This window comes from Diabrotica virgifera, chromosome 9 (genome assembly GCF_917563875.1).
Source record: "Diabrotica virgifera virgifera chromosome 9, PGI_DIABVI_V3a".
In the NCBI taxonomy this organism is placed as follows: domain Eukaryota; kingdom Metazoa; phylum Arthropoda; class Insecta; order Coleoptera; family Chrysomelidae; genus Diabrotica; species Diabrotica virgifera.
Genome location: NC_065451.1, coordinates 207976482 through 207989180, shown reverse-complemented (window position 1 = coordinate 207989180; position 12699 = coordinate 207976482). Strand labels below are relative to the sequence as shown.

The following is a 12699-nucleotide window of genomic DNA, read 5'->3' as shown; positions in this document are numbered from 1 at the left end:
ATGCCTATTTAATATTTTGTCGACAAAATATAAATTTTTCATTTTTTTGCATAATCTCTAATGTTTAATAAAAATTGTTATAAAAAAATTAACATTTCTCAGAAATTGTTTATTATATTCTAATTTTATAAAATACTTAAAATGCGTATTTCATAGGTCTTGAAAATGAATGCTTTAAAAAAATTTTCCAACCATTTGCAAAAACGTTATGAAACAGCAAAGTAAATATACGAAATCACCGTTGTTTATAATTTGTTTTAATTGTTTCAAAGCTTAAAAGTCTGTCTATGGTACAATCTAATTACTCACAAAGAATGTCAAAAATTAGTGCAATGGTTATATTTTAATCAAAGATTAAAAATACTTTTTTTTGTAATTTTTAGCGCAAAAGTAGGCCTGATACAGAGTCGGAGCTAAAATATTCACTCAAAGCGACTGAAACGCAGCATATATTATTTATAAAAGTGTACGTCTCGCGCGGCCGGTCGTCGCTCCGAGTGAAAATTTCAGCTACAGTGCTGTATTATTCAACTTTCGCGCGTGTAAATTACAAAAAAATATATTTATAATCTTTAATTAAAATATAACCATTAAATTTATAATCGATATTTTTTTGTAAATAATTAGCTTGTACTTTATACTCACTTCACGCTTTGAAAGAATTAAAAAAATATATAAACACCATAGTAATCTTATGTTTACTTTGCTGTTTCATAACTTTTTTGTAAATGGTTGCAAAAAAGTTTTAAAGCACTCATTTTCAAGATATTTGAAATGCGCATTTTAGCTATTTTTTAAAATTACAATATAATAAAAACTTTCTGAGAAACGTTAATTTGTTTATAACTATTTTTTTTAAACATTTAAAGATAATACAAAAAAATAAAAAATTTAGATTTTGTCGCCAAAATGTTCAAAAGGCATCTCATGTTTATAAGATTTTAAAGTTTGATCAGTGTATCATAATTATTTTGGTTATTATTGCGACCGTAAATTATTAATTAACAATTGAATTGTTGCAAAATATTCGTTTAATTTGCATCAGCTTCTGAAACTATAATCTAAACCAAGAAGGCTTTTAAGTCACCAAATTATTTAAATATTGGTAGATAATTACTTATCTAGAACTTTATTTAAAAATTAAAGATTTTGTTGGGAAAACCCGCATTTTCCGAGGAAAATTTTCATCGGAGCAGATCGGGAAAAACACGACTCTATGCAGAATTTAATCACGGTGAATTTTTATTTGGGAGTTTTTGTTGTAAAATTAAAATCTTCGGAGTTATAGAGCAATAATTGAAAAAAACACGATTTTCGGGCGCCATTTTGTTTATAAAAAAAGTAGCACACTATCTCAGGACTTTGCATACCTATAATATTAATATATAGGATCTTATAATTCGATTCCAGGCCTATTCTCCGGGCAAAAATGGCCTATTCTCCGGGCAAAAATGGCCTATTCTCCGATAATCAGCCCAGACTATATGTACATATATGTACTCAGTTACTAAAATAAGTTCATCTTTCGAATTTAAAGAAAACTATTGCTGATAACTGTATTGGGGAAATATTTAAAATCAACACGTATTAAAGTGCACTTTATTATAATTCATAATATAAATTACAATACAGGATCAGAAATTCATTGGAAGTCCGAGTTACATGGTGTGCATTCTTGTAAATCGACTCTGTCATTTCAGCCGACTGGATCTCCCCATATACGAGCAGTTTGTTAGTCCATTCTGTGAGGCCGCTTCGGTATGAAAAAAATTTAAGAATATGGTGTCTTTACGCATTCCTGTTTAAAAATGTCCCCCTTAAACAAATTAGAAGGGAGCGGCGAAAATTTTGGGCAGAAATTGTTTAAACAATTTCAAAAGATAACACAGAAATGTCCCAGATCTAAAACAATAAATCTAAAAACTCTCTTGAAACCACTTTTCTGGTAACATCCTTAATCTCTGCCTTTTAAATTTATAAGGCAAGGAGACGACGAATAAAGAAGATGACGAATAGGCGGAATTTTTTCCTAGACGAATAGACGGAATGTGACTGCATATTGTAGAGTTTTTTTTTCGTCTTCTTTATTCGTCGTTTCCTAAAATAAGCCAAAAAATCTAAACAGATATTTTCCGCAGCAAAAAAGGTGGTTATTGGAATTTGTTTAAAAAAATTGTTTAAACAATTTCTATGATCAATGATAAAAATACTAATATTGATGTGATAGATATAAGAGTTTTCCAGAATCTCTGTTGGAATCAAAAAGCACGATAAAGACTGAACAAATCAACGAACATAGAGGAATTTGAAATTTTAAGAGGGGTGCGATTTGCGACAGGGGTGTATTTTGTTTCCGGTGCTGCTTAACTTCTGTGTGGATAATGTTTTTGTAGTGGCACTTGAAGGCTCTGACTGTGATATAAATGTTAAAGGTTCCTCAATAAAAAACATTCGTTACGCCGACGACACCGCGATAATCACAGATAACGGACATGATATGTAGTTGATGCTAAATAAAATAAATATCGCAAGAAAAATATATGGCTTGAACATAAATGCTGGAAAAACTAAATGCATGGCAGTAAGCAAGGTGCACTTGTAAGAGTACAACTGCAAGTAGATAATGCTTCAATCTAGCAAGTGAAAACATTCAAAGAATTACTTGAGATTGATGGTGAATAACCAATAGGATTCTCAACAAGAAATAAAATGCCGTACCGAACAATCAAATAACCTTTTATAAAATTTAAACCGCTACTTTGTTATCACAATCTCTTCTTCATTCTGCGTTACAGAATAGTTAAGTGCTATATATGGTCCATATTGTTATAGGCATGGAGACATGGAAGTTGAAAATATCTTCCATTAAACGGTTGGATGCCTCCGAAATGTGGACCTTGTGAAGAATGTTCCGCGTACCATGGACAGATAGGGTGAGAAACGAGGAAGTCTTAAGAAGAGTAAATACTGAGATAGAATTGCTCAACTTGATTGAATACCTGGGCTATATGCTGAGTGGGAAAAAATACGCATTCCCTCAACTAATCATTCAAGGAAAGATTGAGGTCAACAGAGGAATCGGTCTCAAACAAATGTCGTGGCCTACGAACTATACAGAACTGGACAGGCATAAATAACTAACACTGGCGAGCTTTTGCATGCTGCAAATGACAGACGTACGACTTTGATAATTCGCCAACTCACTACAAGTAGGTGCACGACACCATAAGAAGAAGAAGAAACTACCCAAAAATTTTGCCCTGTACTAATCTGATTTGTTTAGACGGGACATTTTTGAAATATTTTGAATAGGAATCGGCAAAGAATCAGAATCAGAATTTTTTCCATGCAAGATTGGCCTCACAACATGGACTAAACGGTTTGTGGTCGGTCAGTCCATCTCTTTTCAGCCTTTCAGCCTCAGGCGAGGATCGAGGATCGCGAGGACGTGAAGTAGAGAGTTTAGCCGTGTTTCAGCTTAACGTTAACACAACATACAAGTCCACCAGTCTCCAGTACTCCAGTCGCTGTTGCCTTGCGTTCGTTGGCCGATGTATGTGCCGAGTTTTGTTGTGGGAGTGAAGTGCAGAAGAACAAGTGTGTGTTTGATTTGAATGTGGATTTCTAGTGCATTTTATTTCCATCGTGAGATAACTGAAAGGACTGCTGCAGTCGATATGTGGACCGGACACGAATTCAAAAAGGGATAGGGCGAATTTTTGCGGTGAGTATGTTACTTAAGTTAAATCTGCATCAAATGAATTCACACATAACTTCACATAATATTATATTATGATGATTTTAATACAATTTATTAAAACTTCATAGTTATTATGTTCTATTGAAAAAAATTGGCAATCTAGAGTATTTTTATCAAATTTTCTTTCATGAATGAGAACTTTCTGTTGTGTATTTTGTTCTGATCTTGTTTCTTTATTTCTAATGTTATCAGCTAACTTCTTTCTAATCATATATGCCTTCAAAGGCTTTTATTTTAAACTAATATGCTTTTTATCAGGTATATATATTTCCCTAGAAGTTTCAAGTTGTCAGCAACGAAGGCTCAAACGATTGCGAAAAAGACGAAAACCGAAAGTACCTAAGCTAAAGTGAAATACGTAGTATGTATTATGTATACGAAAATATAAATACGCGAAGGTAATAATTATTTAGGTGAAATCAAAGTTGAAACACCATCCCCGAGGAAGCTAACAACAGTGGCGGATCCAGAAATTTTGTTTGGGGGGTCATGGGTCTTGAGGGTGATTTAATTACCTATCTCTGATGCAAGGTGACTTAGTCTTACCAACCTTAGGATACATGGATTTACAATTATGGGGGGGGGTCATGACCCTCATGACACCCCCCTGGATCCGCCAGTGGCTAACAACACATAAAAGTTTTTTCTACGAACTATTAATTAACCAGAAAGTTCAAATTAGTAAACGAAAAAAAAACACCTGTTTAACCTTCGTAAGGCGATACGGGGTGCAGCTGCACCCCAGACCTCATTTTTCTCACCTATATTTTTTAATAAATGTTTTTGATTTTTGTCCATTTTTTTATTCGCATTAAATTAACTTCTCACCACATTCCACCCATTACAGCATTTCGAGCAGCATTTAAAACTCTTTGCGTTTATGTGCTTTTTTGGAAAAATGACTGTAGGGTGCAAATGATGAAAATTTCATATCCTGAATAGGGCTTTTTATTCAAAGTCATTTTGTTTCGAGCTTTTGTCAAATGTCGTATAATCCGTGTATATTAATATTATACACAGATTATACAACATATGACAGAAGCTCGAAACAAATGACAATCGATGAAAAGCCCTATTGGACGTTTCTGATATTCCACCTGGAGCTAACAGAGCTACGGGATAAGGTCGACGAGGTCAATGTTACTTATGTTAGAGACAAAAGACCGAAAGTCCCGGCATAACTGTATTGTGTGTAAAAACTTTGTTTTGCTCAGTCTGTGAAAAATTACATGTGTTTGTCTTTCAACGATAATAATTTTTTAAATGCAATGAGTATTTTGTTTATAAAATTATGTTTCATAGTATAATAAAAAAGTATTATTTATTATCTTTCAAAACAATTTCCCCGACGTTCACATATAAAAAGAAATGGATATACGGATGGGGTGCAAATGCACCCCGCACCGTCGGTCGTTTACGTAAGAATCTAAGCACCGCCTTACGAGGGTTAATGAAATCTATAAATGCGATAGGATTCCACAACATTTATTGAAAGTTGAAATCTCTTCTTATTGCTACCCAAAAAACTACAACGAAAACAAATAGTCCAGGGCTCATCTGTTTTGAGATGGACGTTGAGAGGTGACTCAAATTTTTTTGCAGAAATTTCTTGAAAATAACTCAAATAATAATATTTGAGTTATCCTCCCACTCAAAATGGTCCGGAACATTGTTTAAATAATCAAAATGTCAAAATATGAAGGAAAAATTCGATTTTTTTATTGGTTTTTTGATTGTAACTTTAAACCTATTCATTTCTGAGAAAGGTTGTACTGACATAAAAATTGCGTAGTTAAATTTCCTACAATATATAATTGGTTGAAAATTTAAAAAATAGTCACCCTTGTTGCAAAATAGCAATAATTGCGAAAAAAAACCATACAAAAATAATTATTGGCATTTTACGTTTTTCAACCATTTATGCTAGACTTAGGACCTTCATATTTTACCCAGATAAACTTTATGACATAGTAAAACAACACTGTAAATTTTATTAAGTTCGGTTTAATAGATTTTGCAAAATAAATTTTGCAATCCAGCTTTCGCAAAAAAAATCATTTATTTTAAACGTTGCAGGACTGAAAATAAAGCAGATAGCAAGTTGAATTTTTTTTTGCTTATAGAAGTGTACTGTACCTTTCATTTGCAATTTGCAAAATTAAAATCAATTAATTACCACGGCGTCAGGAAATTTTTTAAATAAACATTAATTTTTGGTGCTACGCGCAGGACAGCGGTGTTCGATTCACACAAGTTGATTTCCACCAAAAATTCTTCCAATCTTTATCTAATATATTATTTTCTTACTCTATATTTTGTTGTATTTTAATATTTTAATTCCACAAAAATCAAATTAATTTTATTATTGTTTGTGAAATATTGTTTAAAAAATTTCATATCTTTAAAAATAATACACTTTTATTCTCTTTTGTTAAGTCTCTTTAAGTTAAAATATATGAACAAAAAAAGTTTTTGCTAAAAAAAGTGTTATTTCAAAGGATAGAGTATGTGATTTTATTTTACGATAAACAAATTTATTTATTTATATCGAAATGTAATAAAAATTAAAATGTATCAATCATTATCAAAGGTCAATGGAATGCCCAATCAGAGCAAACTATCCGCTGTCCTGCGCGTAGCACCAATACTTAATGTTTATTTAAAAAAATTCCTGACGCCGTGGTAGTTAATCGATTTTAGTTTTGCAAATTGCAAATGAAAGGTACAGCACATTTCTATAAGCAAAAAAAATTCTGCTTTATTTTCAGTCCTGTAACATTTTGAAAAAATGAATTTTTTTTTTTGCGAAAGCTGTATTGCAAAATTTATTTATGGAACCGATTGCAAAATTTATGGAACCGATCTTAATAAAATTTACAGTATTGTTTTAATGTATCATAAAGTTTTTCTGGGTGAAATATGAAGGTCCTAAGTGTAGCATAAATGGTTGTGTAGCATAAATGCGAATACTTGTTTTTGTATGGTTTTTTTTCGCAATTATTGCTATTTTGCAACAAGGGTGACTATTTTTTAAATTTTTAACCAATTCTTTATCGTAGGAAATTTAATTACGCAACTTTTATGTCAGTACAACTTTTCTCGGAAATTAATACTTTTAAAGTTATAATCAATAAACGAAGAAAAAAATCGAATTTTTCCTTCATTTTTTGACATTTTGATTATTTAAACAATGTTCCGGACCTTTCTGAGAGGGAGGATAACTCAAATATTATTATTTGAGTTATTTTCAAGCAATTTCTGCAATAAAATTTGAGTCACCTCTCAACGTCCAAATGTACTAATATTTTTACAGATGCGCCCTGGTCTAAAATCTAAAAATGTTGTGGTAAACATATTGATAAGGTATGTTCTAAAAGTATGGCTAAAATCATTTTCAGCAAGGGAAGAGCAAGAGAGGACTAGGGAGACGCAAATGTTCGTGGTTGGAAATTATCTTTAGAGATTGGACCATAAGAAAAAGAACCAGGACGATAATAAGAAATGAAAAACTGGACAGAAAGCTCAAAAGATGACGTAGAAAAGTATATCTAATCTAAATCTCTGTTTACCAACTACACAATGAACGTTTTGGGTATGTTTATCTTCATTTAACCCTCATTTGGTATTTCCTACTAGTCATGAATAGCTATGTCATCATCATAATTCGCTATTAATACCTGGTCCAGAGCTCCAGAGCTCTTTCAGAAGAGGAGAAAGGCAACATTCTCGTTTTAAACCTTTAGATTTGATGTTTCAAATGATTGTGAAGGATTGGTTTCTATTTTGATACTGTCAACCGATTTTTTATGTATATCTTCTCAAGAGCTTTTACATATAAAATATTTGAACCAGACTTCCGAAGCACCTCAAATATCTTGTTTTTGGCACACTGTCGTATGCTTTCTCCAGATCTATAAACATAACGTGAGTTTTTAAATTTCTGTCCTCTATTTTTTTTTCTACCAGTTGTATCAGTGTATCAGTGCGATAACTGCTTTGCCCTTCGATGTCTGGCAGATATTTTTCTATTTTATCAGTATTTTCTTGGCGTTTAAATTCGTTTCTTACCATACATGCTGGTCTATCGGTCTATCCTCAGTTAGCAAATTTTTATAATACTTTTCCCATTTTTCCATTGTTATTAACGATACATTAGTTTTTCTTAAACTCTTCAGGGTTTTCAAGCTTTAGATACTCTTGTCCCTTCCATAAATCTGTATATTTTGAGACATTTGGTTTCTCATATGTCATTTTTTCTTTCTAACACTTTCCTTTTCACGTCTCCATTTTAAAGCGCCATATAATTTTCTGTCTCCTTCTTGTGAAGTTAATCAAGTCTGATAGGCTTACTTTTTGTCTTCTATCAGAGATGCTAAATCTTCTATCCAGGAGTGTTCCTTTTTTTTGTTTTCCTCTTCTTCTAGTGATTCTCTAGCTGCACTGTGAATGGCTTTTATTAACCTCTCGTTTATATCTATGAAAATAAATCAATAGATCAGAAAAATATTATGGCCTGTCTAGGAGACAATGGAACAAATAGAATAAAATAGAAAAACAATAAATGCCACACTATGTAGTTGAAGCAATAAAGCACCGAACCTCCGAAAAAGAAAAAACGACAAGACGGATCTTAATAATTCTTTTTGCATTCGATTCGTGAATGCGCCAGGAAACTTTGTGACCCCTAGCCATGAGATAATATTGAAAAACTGCATACAAAAATGCATTCTTAAAGTACATCTCAAATAGGCAATAAAAAAAATTCAGAACTCGTCAATTATCGGCGGAAATGAGTTCAATTTGGTTACTCGGGGTTTTTGGGGTTACTAAAAACGAATATGACGTCGTATGATCTCCGGAGTACCTGGTGCCCAGGGTACCTACTGTTTACCTCGTATTGTGAAGTTTTCGGCAAATTCATTAAAAAATTAGTCAAAAATCATTACTTGAGGGGTTTTGGGGTCGCTAACGACGAACATGACATTGGAAGGGATCTCCGAAATACCTGGTGCCCAAGAGTACCTACTGTTTTTCTCGTCTTCTGAAGTTTTCGATAAATTCATTAAAAAATTAGTCAAAAATCATTAATCTGGCGGTTTTTGGGGTTGTTGACGACGAATATGACATCGGAAGTGATCTCCGGAGGACCTGGTGCCCAGGGTACCTACTGTTTATATCGTGACTAATGATTTTTGACTAATTTTTTAATGTTTTTTCGAAAACTCCAGAAGACGAGGTAAACAGTAGGTACTCTGGGTACCAGGTACTCCAGAGATCACTTCCGATGTCATATTCGTCGTCAGAGGCCCCAAAAAATCCAGAGTAATGAATTTTGACTAATTTTTTAATGAATTTGCCGACAACTCCAGAAGACGATGTAAACAGTACCTACCTACTGTAACGATGTAAACAGTACCCTGGGCACCAGGTACTCTGGAAATTACTTTCGATGTCATATTCGTCGTTAGCGACCCCAAAACCCCCCGAGTAATGATTATGACTAATTTTTAAAAAAAATTTTGCCGACAACTCCACGAGACGAAGAAAACAGTAGGTACCCTGGGCATCAGGTACTCCGGAGATCACTTCCGATGTTATATTCGTCGTTAACGACCCAAAAACCCCCGAGTAATGATTTTTGACTAATTTTTAATGAATTTGCCGAAAACTCCACAAGACGAGGTAAATACTAGGTAATACCCTAGACACCAGGTACTTCGTAGATCACTTACGACATCATATTCGTTTTCAGCGACCCCAAAAACCCCCCGAGTAACAAAATTGAACTCATTTTCGCCGATAATTGACGAGTTCTGAGTTTGTTTTATTGTCTATTTGAGATGCACTTTAAGAATGCATTTTTTGTATGCAGTTTTTTAATATTATCTCATGACTAGGAGTCACAGAGTTTCCTGGCGCATTCACGAATCGAATGCAAAAAGAATTATTAAGATCCGTTTTGTCGTGTTTTTTTTGGGAGGTAATGCCAATTTTAGTGCTTTATTGCTTCGCCTAATGAGAATCTTTGGTTTAACGTTTCAAAATTATTCACCTGCATTCTATTTCTTTCAGGATTTTATTTTTAAATAAATTTATATACGCACGTCTAAAAATATTCTATTTCCTGTCCTGAAATTTTAACAACCTTTTAAATTAAAATATTTATCAACTTCTGAATCTAAATAAAGCACACAGGTGTCAGGAAAACATAAACCCACATAAATTCTTCATTAGAAAAGATGTGACAAATTCACGTTTCCGCTTTGAATATTTTCTATTTTATGGGACTATTACAACGCTATTACATCAACCAATTTGAAAAATTGCTGTAGAAAAAGGATATTGTGTGAATGAGGTCGTATACCAAACAGTGTACCAACCCATATTAACCTACGGGACAGAAAACTGGGTACTCGACGAAAAACAAACAAAGCGACTGCAAGCAAGTGAAATGAAATACTCGAGGAAAGTATTAGTTAGCTGAGTGTTAGAAGAACAGACAGAAGAAGAAACGAAGACATTAGACAGGAACTAGGAACGAAATCACTAAAGGCTAAAGCAGAAAAGAAACTGGAATGGTGGGGACACATGATCAGAATGAACGGAACTAGACAGTTGAAGAAGATATGGAAAGCGAGAAAAATAGGAAAAACCGTAGAGGGCGACCAAAAAAAACATGGAACAATAGCATAACCGAGATACTCGAAGAAAGGGGGAAGACAAGGAATGAGGCGAAGGAACTAGCTAGAGACAGAAAAGAATAGCGTAAATTTGTAGAAAGAATTTAATAGAGCTTGTGCACCTCGACACCTACGGTTATAACAGGTTTTTGATTATGTATGTATGTATGAATAAGAAATCTAGGATTTTGTTATCTACATATTTGTAAACAGTGAAATGGTTTTGTGCGACAAAGAGAAAGTTATAAATTATTTCTAAAATATTTGCGAATATTACCATCGTCATCGTCAATGATATTCTAGGCCTATTCAGCGCTGTAGCTCCTACCTTCCCTAATTTGTTCCGCCAGTAGTTTTCGTTTGCTAACCCTTGCCAATGTGTCGCGGAAATCCTGCTTTTATTGAGGGACTCAATTGCCCCTACGCCTATTTTCCAGCAAGAGTGATAACAGAATCCGAAGCAGAGGGCCTGAAATAATAGTTTTCGTTCGTTCCTGACAGATAATTTTTTTCAATCGAAAAAGTAATTACAAAGTACATAGTCCGTAGGAACAATAGTTCCCATACGTCTTAAGTTTCTTATTTTTTGAACACTTTCGATAATGACAATTTTTTGTCATTGCTTTGGATGTAGTACCTACTGTATAAGTAAAATACATAAATTACAAAGTACATAGTCCGTAGGAACAATAGTTCCCATACGTCTTAAGTTTCTTATTTTTTGAACACTTTCGATAATGACAATTTTTTGTCATTGCTTTGGATGTAGTACCTACTGTATAAGTAAAATACGTTTGTTGAAATCATTTGCTCATATAATTTTTAAATCCTCTGTTTTTCTAACCGTCCTAAGTTTTCTGTGTTTTTTTAATTGTAGGACTCTATCCGCACAGAAGTTTTAATATCATATCTCTCAACTAAGTTTGATAAAAAATTACACTGAACAGTTTGATGTTTTTTTTTCAACATGTTCTTTCAGTTTTCACTCTTTTTTTTCTAACATTTATTTGTCTCTTCCGTATATCATCAGGAAAACTTACATCTTATTCAAAACATCACACAATCCCGAAAAATTACCAATAATCAAAGATTTGTCACCTTTTTTGCAGCCAACATAATATAGTTTCCATAATGTTATTTTTACCATCAGTAATTTCTGAGCATCTCAGGTACTATATTTCTTTATATCTGAGTTTTTAAGGTTACTTAACTTGTCGCTGTATAATCTCTTGTTCCTCTAGTTTTGGTTATGTTACTTCTCGATTTTGATCTCTGCTGATTTCATTTGGTTGTTTTAATTGTTCCCAGTTTCCAGAGAGGCACGTTTTTGGTCTATTTTTTGTATTTACTTCCAATTCCTCAATTTTAAGGTAGCTAGATCATTTCCTAAATGTTATACTAATATCTTATTGCAAATCCACGTGTTTCCACATTTTTATGCTTCTCAATCTTATTCCAAGTACAGTAAAACCTCGATATAACGGACCAATTAGGGGACGGGTTATCCGTTAAAGCCGAAAGTCCGTTATACAAAAATACGTTTAACCCTCCTAAGGCGGTGCGGGGTGCAGCTACACCCCAGACCTCGTTTTTCTCACCTATCTTTTTTCATAATTTTTTTTGATTTTTCTCTATTTTTTTATTTGTATTAAATTCAATTCTAAACGTATTCCACCCATTACAGCATTTAAAATTCTTTGCGTTTACGTGCTTTTTTGAAAAAAATTATTTTTGGGTGCAAATGATGAAAATTTCGTATCCTGAGTTGGAAGTTTCCGATGTTCCACCTGGAGCTAACAGAGCTACGGGACAAGTTCGGTGTTACTTATGTCAGAAAAAAAAGGCCAAAAGTCCCGGCATAACTGTATTGTATGTAAAAACTTTGTGTTGCTCATTCTGTGAAAAATTTCATGTGTTTGTCTTGCGACAATAATAATTTTTTTTAAGAAGAAATGAGTACTTTTTTTGTAAAATTTCGTAATGAGTTTCGTACTATAATAAATGATTCCAATTTATCTTTCAAATTAATTTCCTCGACACGTTCACATATAAAACAATGGATATAAAGATATGCAAATGCACCCCGCACCGTTGTTTACGTAATAATCTAAGCACCGCCTTACAAGGGTTAAAATGAATCAAAAAACTTTTTTTTGAAAGTTTTGTTTGCACTTTTGAAGTTTGCTGTTTTTTTATACTATTATTAGAAATATGTCCGCATTATGCCATAATAAAAATTTTATTTAAATTCTTTGTAAA

The 12699-nt window shown here is 33.1% G+C and overlaps 1 protein-coding gene across 1 annotated transcript in view; it reads left to right on the top strand.

Moving 5' to 3' along the window:
* The first annotated feature begins 3460 nt into the window (after positions 1-3460).
* The window catches only part of LOC114331697 (uncharacterized), a 185786-nt gene continuing 176547 nt past the window's right edge, over positions 3461-12699 (top strand). The window contains exon 1 of the mRNA XM_028281317.2: positions 3461-3724. The gene's annotated coding sequence lies outside the window, so the exon portion shown is untranslated. The remainder of the gene's footprint in view (positions 3725-12699) is intronic.